This window comes from Marmota flaviventris, chromosome 2, assembly GCF_047511675.1.
Source record: "Marmota flaviventris isolate mMarFla1 chromosome 2, mMarFla1.hap1, whole genome shotgun sequence".
Classification (NCBI taxonomy): Eukaryota; Metazoa; Chordata; class Mammalia; order Rodentia; family Sciuridae; genus Marmota; species Marmota flaviventris.
Window position 1 is genome coordinate 11002783 of NC_092499.1, and position 5931 is coordinate 11008713.

Below are 5931 nucleotides of genomic sequence, written 5' to 3' on the forward strand. Positions count from 1 at the left end.
ATTCCGCCGTACACACATGCACGTGTGTACACACACACACACACACACACACACGCAATGCAGGGGGCAACCCCAGCTCTGAAGGCTGGAGGCTGTGTCCCCAGGGGTGGCCATGCCAACCAAGGAGCATCTCAGTGCTTTGGAAACTTACAACTTGGCATGACTCAGATGAATACCAGGGTCCAAGAGCTGAGTGACTCAATACTGTGCTTCCAACATAAGGCTGCTCTTTGTAGTGGCCTCTGAGAACATCAGTGGGGACACCGCAGCATGACTGTGGGAGAAGCTGTGGCTTGGGGGATGGAAAGTATTAAAAATCACATACACACACACACACACACACACACACACACACACACACAAGTTTAAAGCACAATATGCTCCTCACCATTGCTCTGACCCTCTCATGGAATGGTTAGCTTGAGCACTTGGGCTTCGGACTCAGACCAACCTGGGTTCAAGTCTAGACCTACCTGCTCCTGTCCCCAGTGGCCTGAGGCTCAGGATCAGCACCTCTAACCAACAGCAGCATCAGGAAGGTGGGAAGGGGATGGATTCCAGGGCACCCCACAAGGGGCTTTCAATATGGAGTCTGCCAGGGTGATGCGTCACTCCAAGGGTTGAGAACAGAGTTTTGCCAGCAACCAGCCAGCCTGGCTTAGAGCACCATGGCTTAGTTCATCGAGATGGCCAGGTGCCTGGGGGGATGAGGGGCTCTTAGAGTCCTCAGGGCACCCGCGGTTGGAGGCAGGAGGAGTGTAACCCAGAGACAGGGAGACAGACGCAGGACTGCGGCAGATACCGTGAGAAGGTGGCGACGGTGGGAGGGAGAACCTTCTCAGAAGGTAACCAAGGACAACAGAGCCAGCCGCGGGGTGGGGAGCTAGTTGGCCTGGGGGTGGAGGTGTCCAGTGCTGGCAGAGATGCCAGGAAGGAAGAGGCTGCCCATGTGAATGTGGGCAAGTTCCCTAACCTCTAGGGGCACCAGTGGTGGCTTATCAACAGTGACAACTCGGGAATAATGAGCCCGAAGGGCCACGATCCCATCCCCCAGACCTGGCTCCAGAGAGGCCCTCCCTGAGTGTCAGGAGAACATCAATTCATAGGCTGACCTGGAGGGCAGTCAGTACCTCTGGGCAGGGGACTTGATCTCATCACTTTGCCAACTGCAAAGAGCTGAGGGATGTCAGGGGTTGGGCAATGGACGGTCACCGCTGGTCACCAAGCTTCCTCTGCTGCCTCTGGGGCTTAGGTGAGCTCGCCATGCGGGTGGCAGAGCCTGGAGGCCAGCCCAGTCCACTCGGGCTGGACGATTCCATACCCCTGTCACTAAGGCCTGGAATATGGAAGTGACTGACCCAAGGTCACACAGCAAAACTGGGATGGGACCAGAGCTCACACCTCCCACAAACCTCAATTAGACTATCTGAGGTGGGGGAGGGCCGGGGCATCTCAGGATTTTTTTGTTGTTTTGTTTTGGTTTTTTTTTTTTTTAGGTGCTGGGATGGAACACAGGGCCTCATACATGCTAAGCAAGTGTCTAAATCCCCTGCCCCTGAGTTTGAAAATGCAAAACCACCAGATGAGGGGCCTGCACTAGTAAGCCCAGCTACTTGGGAGGCTTAGATAGGAGGATGGCGAGTTTGAGGCCAGCTTGAGCATCTTAGCAAGATGCCACCATTTTAAAAAACAAGAAAACTTAAAGCCGCTCCAGGCAGTGACTCCGATACCGTGACCTGTGCTACTCTACTCTTCTGTGCTAGGTTTTCTCCTCTGGTCCCCAGGTCACTCCTCATTTGTTCCCCTTCCTGATGCCCTGTGCTGATTTACATAGATGGTGTCACCAGCCTTCTCCCCCTGCCTGTGGCTTCTTGTTGATTTGCTCATGCTCCCTTACTGCTGGGGCCAGCTGGGCAGGGCCACGGGTGCAGCCCTCTGTTGGTAGAAACAGCTCCCCTCCATCGCTAGCCCTGGAATCTCACCCCCACCCCGACTCCGAGCTTTGCCCATGTCTCTGCCTCTTCTTTCTAGAACCTTCAGCGAGCCCCCGCCCCTGCTATGTACGCATCCACTTGCTCCCAGTGTCCCAACCGGGCAGCCCTCCATCTGTGTGAAGGGTGGTCCACCTCCACCTCCGCCTGCCCTGGGGGTGGCCTCAGGGGTCTGGCTGTGTAAGTACCAGGAAAGTCACTCCATCGGCCTGGAGGGTCGGAGCAGCTCCCTGGACGGGGTGATTCCTGAGCTGGAGGAGTCAGGGAGGAGAGTGGGTGCAGGCCCCTGGATACTAGGCTGCGCACCCAGCAAGCAGACACCCTGGGTCTCAGGGAGCCCAGCTGGGGGAGGAAGGAAAGGGATGGCCAGAAGGATGAGCAGAAGCCACATGGGGCCCAACAGTGACCTGAGTAAGGTCCCGAGTCAGTGGGGAGTCCTGACAAGGGCACTGACCTCTGAAGACAGCGCTGCGAGGAGGCGGAGGAGACCTCCAGCCACATGTGACCCACTGCCCCACCTGAGCCCCATTCCCTGACCCAGACCCTGAGGTGACAAGCCCGGGGTGCCTGGCCCCTCCCTGGACTCACAGGGAGGTCTCGAAATGTGAAACCCATGGACCCAAGAGAACAATGGGGACTGTCCTTCAGGCCAAAGTGACCAATGGGGGTGCTGGCTTGATGGGAAACGCAGGTTCCTTCGCACCCTACGTGTCCCCAGGGCTGAGGACTCCCTGATGGAACTGCTCCTGGGACACACAACAGCCTCGTCCCCCCGGGTGGCTGCACCATCTCTCCTGAGCAGAAGCACAGGGGACCCACATTCTATTTTCAGGCTCTCTGGTTTGGTGACAACATCTCTGCATTTTGCCATTAAGGACATCTTTATTCACGTGCGTCAAGCCCAGAAAGGGGGTGCGGTCCTAGGAAGACTTTCCGGGGGGCTCCTGCCACCCCCTGTTTTTGTTTCCACTGTTGCTTTGAGGACATGGTTTCTGCAGGCTCAGTCTTGATCCCTGCTAGACCCTGGGGTCCTGGCACAGAGGCTGTCCCCAGAAAGCTCCAAGTCTGGTGGGAAACACAGAGCCACCTGACCATTCCGCCAACTTGCTTTCTTATTTTTATTTTTCTGCAGGCTGGCACGGAGCCCAGGGCCCCACGCCTGCCGGGTGAGCACTCAGGTCCTGAGCCCTCCTCCAGCCCTCCTCCACTGGGACTTGAGCTCCGCCTCAGTACCACCCAGGCTGCTCCCTGTCCCCAGGGAGGTTCATGAGAAAGAATAGTGATAAAACAGCTGATCGCTCCTCCACGTTCTAAGACCCACAGAGGATGACCTAAGAGCCCTGGGCTGAGCACGCTGCACACACCTGTCATCCCAGATACTCAGGAGGCTGAGGCTGGAGGATCACAAGTCAAGTTCAACACCAGCCTGGGCAACTTAGCAAGACCCTGTCTCAAACGACAATTTTAAAAGACTTGGTGGCTTAAAACAAGAGGAACTTATTTTCTCACAGTTCTACGGCAGGAAGTCCCAAGTTCAGGTGTTGGCAGAGCTGGGCTCCCTCTGGAGGCCCCGGGGAGAATCCTTGTGGCCTCGTGGCTCCAAGCTCTGTCTGCAATAGCACATGGCCTGCTCTTCTTTCTTCTTCCATCTCCTACAAAGACACCTGGTCATTGGACTTAGGTCCACCTGGATAATCTTAAGATTCACGACTTAATCACATGTACAAAGACCCCCACCCAAAGAGGTCCAAACGACTCGGACTTCTCTTATTGAGGCCACAGTTCGACCCACTGAGGATGGTTGGGCAGGCACGGAATCTTCTTCTTTGAAGGTCCCTCTGCCCTGCCTGGTTCTAGAGGTCACAGCTCTGGCTGAACAAAGTTGGCAGCAATGTGTAAGGAAAAGAGGAACTTGCTGGACCAGCGCTGCCCCTTCAGGAGACCCTGAGGTGGGGGGCACTTTCCCACCAGGTTCAGGCTTCCCCAGGAGAATCAGGAAGTTGGGACCATGGCCTCCAGGCGGTACCCTGGAACCTGAGCCTGGATATGCTCCAGACAGGTGGGGTGGCCTCCGGGTGTCCATGATGGGCACCCAGTGGGTCCAGCTATGCTCCTGGCCAGGCCCTGATTTCTGGCAGGACAGACAGTGGCTGGAGAAAGAAAGGAGGGAGTGTAAAGCCCGGACCCTCTGCTGAGGGCCTCTTCTAGTTTATGAGGAAAGCCTTATTTCCATTTCACAGCTGCACAAACTGAGGCTGAGAGAGACCCAGCCACTGACCACCCTGCACTGTTGGTCTACTTCCCAAAGCCTTTATTTTTGGGGGGGTGGGGGCGGGGGGTGAGCATCTGGCTTCTGCCACAGGGGTGCTGGTATGAGCAGGGATCTGGGGGCTTCTGAAGCCTGTCCTGCAGCTGCGCCTTGTGCCTGTCGGCTCCTCTCGCCCATCCTCCCATGGTTCCGGAGGGTTTGGGCCATGGTGACAGCCCCTAAGTGAAGGACTTTGGCTTTCACAGCTCCTAAAATTTGAAGCCAGAGCCTGGAATTTAATATTCTGCCTGACACCCGCTGAAATGTGGGGTGCAGGGGGTGGTAAAGAAGAAGCAGGAGCCATAGGAGACACCGCTAGTTTTGACACCCTGGGACCAACCAGGGGTGACCTTCCCAATTCCCTATATTATTATAGAATGATCCAGCTCAGCAATATAAAATGATCTAATCTACCTCAACTAGGCTTTTTAATACCCACGCCCCCTCATGTGCTCTTATGGCCCCTTCCCAGGGCCTGCAGGGGCCCAGCACAGTTGCCTGGTGGGAATGGCTGCATCCCTGTGGACCAGAGCTAGAGGCACCCAGAGACTCACCTGTCAGCATCAGAGGACAGGTGAGAGGCGCACAACCCTGCAAGTGGCTTTCAGCTGTTGAATCTCGGGGTCTTTATACTTATTGAATCTAATGCGTTGGTCCTCCAGCAGATTAGTGCCAGGCTAACTCTGTTGACCTGTAGGTGGACCGAGGCAAACCGTGATAAGTTGGCCCTGAACACATTCATATACATGACTCAGGGGAGGGGTTGCCTTGAAAGATTAGATCACTTCACACTGTTGAGTTGATCATCCTGCAGTTTTTCGGCCTCTGATAACTGTGGTATCTGTGGGTGGGGCTCTGGGGTTGATTGTGATAAGGCTCAGATCTGGGTTTAGAGTCTTAACTCGCATGTGCCAGCTGGGTGGGGTGGCGCATACCTGTAATCCCAGTGGCTCAGGAGACCAAGGCAGGCTCAGCAATTTAGCAAGGCCCTAAGCAACTGAGCGAGACCCTGTCTCTAAATAAAATACAAAAAGGGCTGGGGAGGTGGCTCAGTGGTTAAGCACCCCAGGTTTAATCCCCAGCACCCCTTCAAAAAAAAGTGGGGGCTCTCCACTTCTGCACCACTGGTACTCTAGTCCTGGTAATTGTTTGTGCTTGGGGCTCTCCTGTGCATTCTGGGATGTTTGGCAGCCTCCCTGGCCTCTACCTACTAGATGCCAGGCATATCACAGCTCTTACCCCTCCCAGGCCTTCACTGTGACAACCAAAACTGTTGTACTTGTCCCTGAGGCAAGGTGAGCCCTGGTTGAGAGTCCCTGGCTTATGTGAGTGCTTCATGCCTGCCCCCCTCCCTCCGAAATCCCTTTAATCTGGGGACACACACAGGTGGAGGACTTTAGTGCAGAGGCTGGGCGCACTTCCTGGGGTGGCTGTCACAAACTGCCACTCTCTGCCGCCATGACTTAAGATAACAGAAACGTGCGCTTCTGGAGGCCGGAGGTCTGCATTCCAGGTCCCCGCTGGGCCATGGCCCCTGATGGCCCAGGCAGATCCTTCCCATCTCTTCTTGGCTATTGGAAGTGGCAGCACGTGCCTGCAGCGCTCCAGTCTGTCATCCCGTGCGCCCTCCCC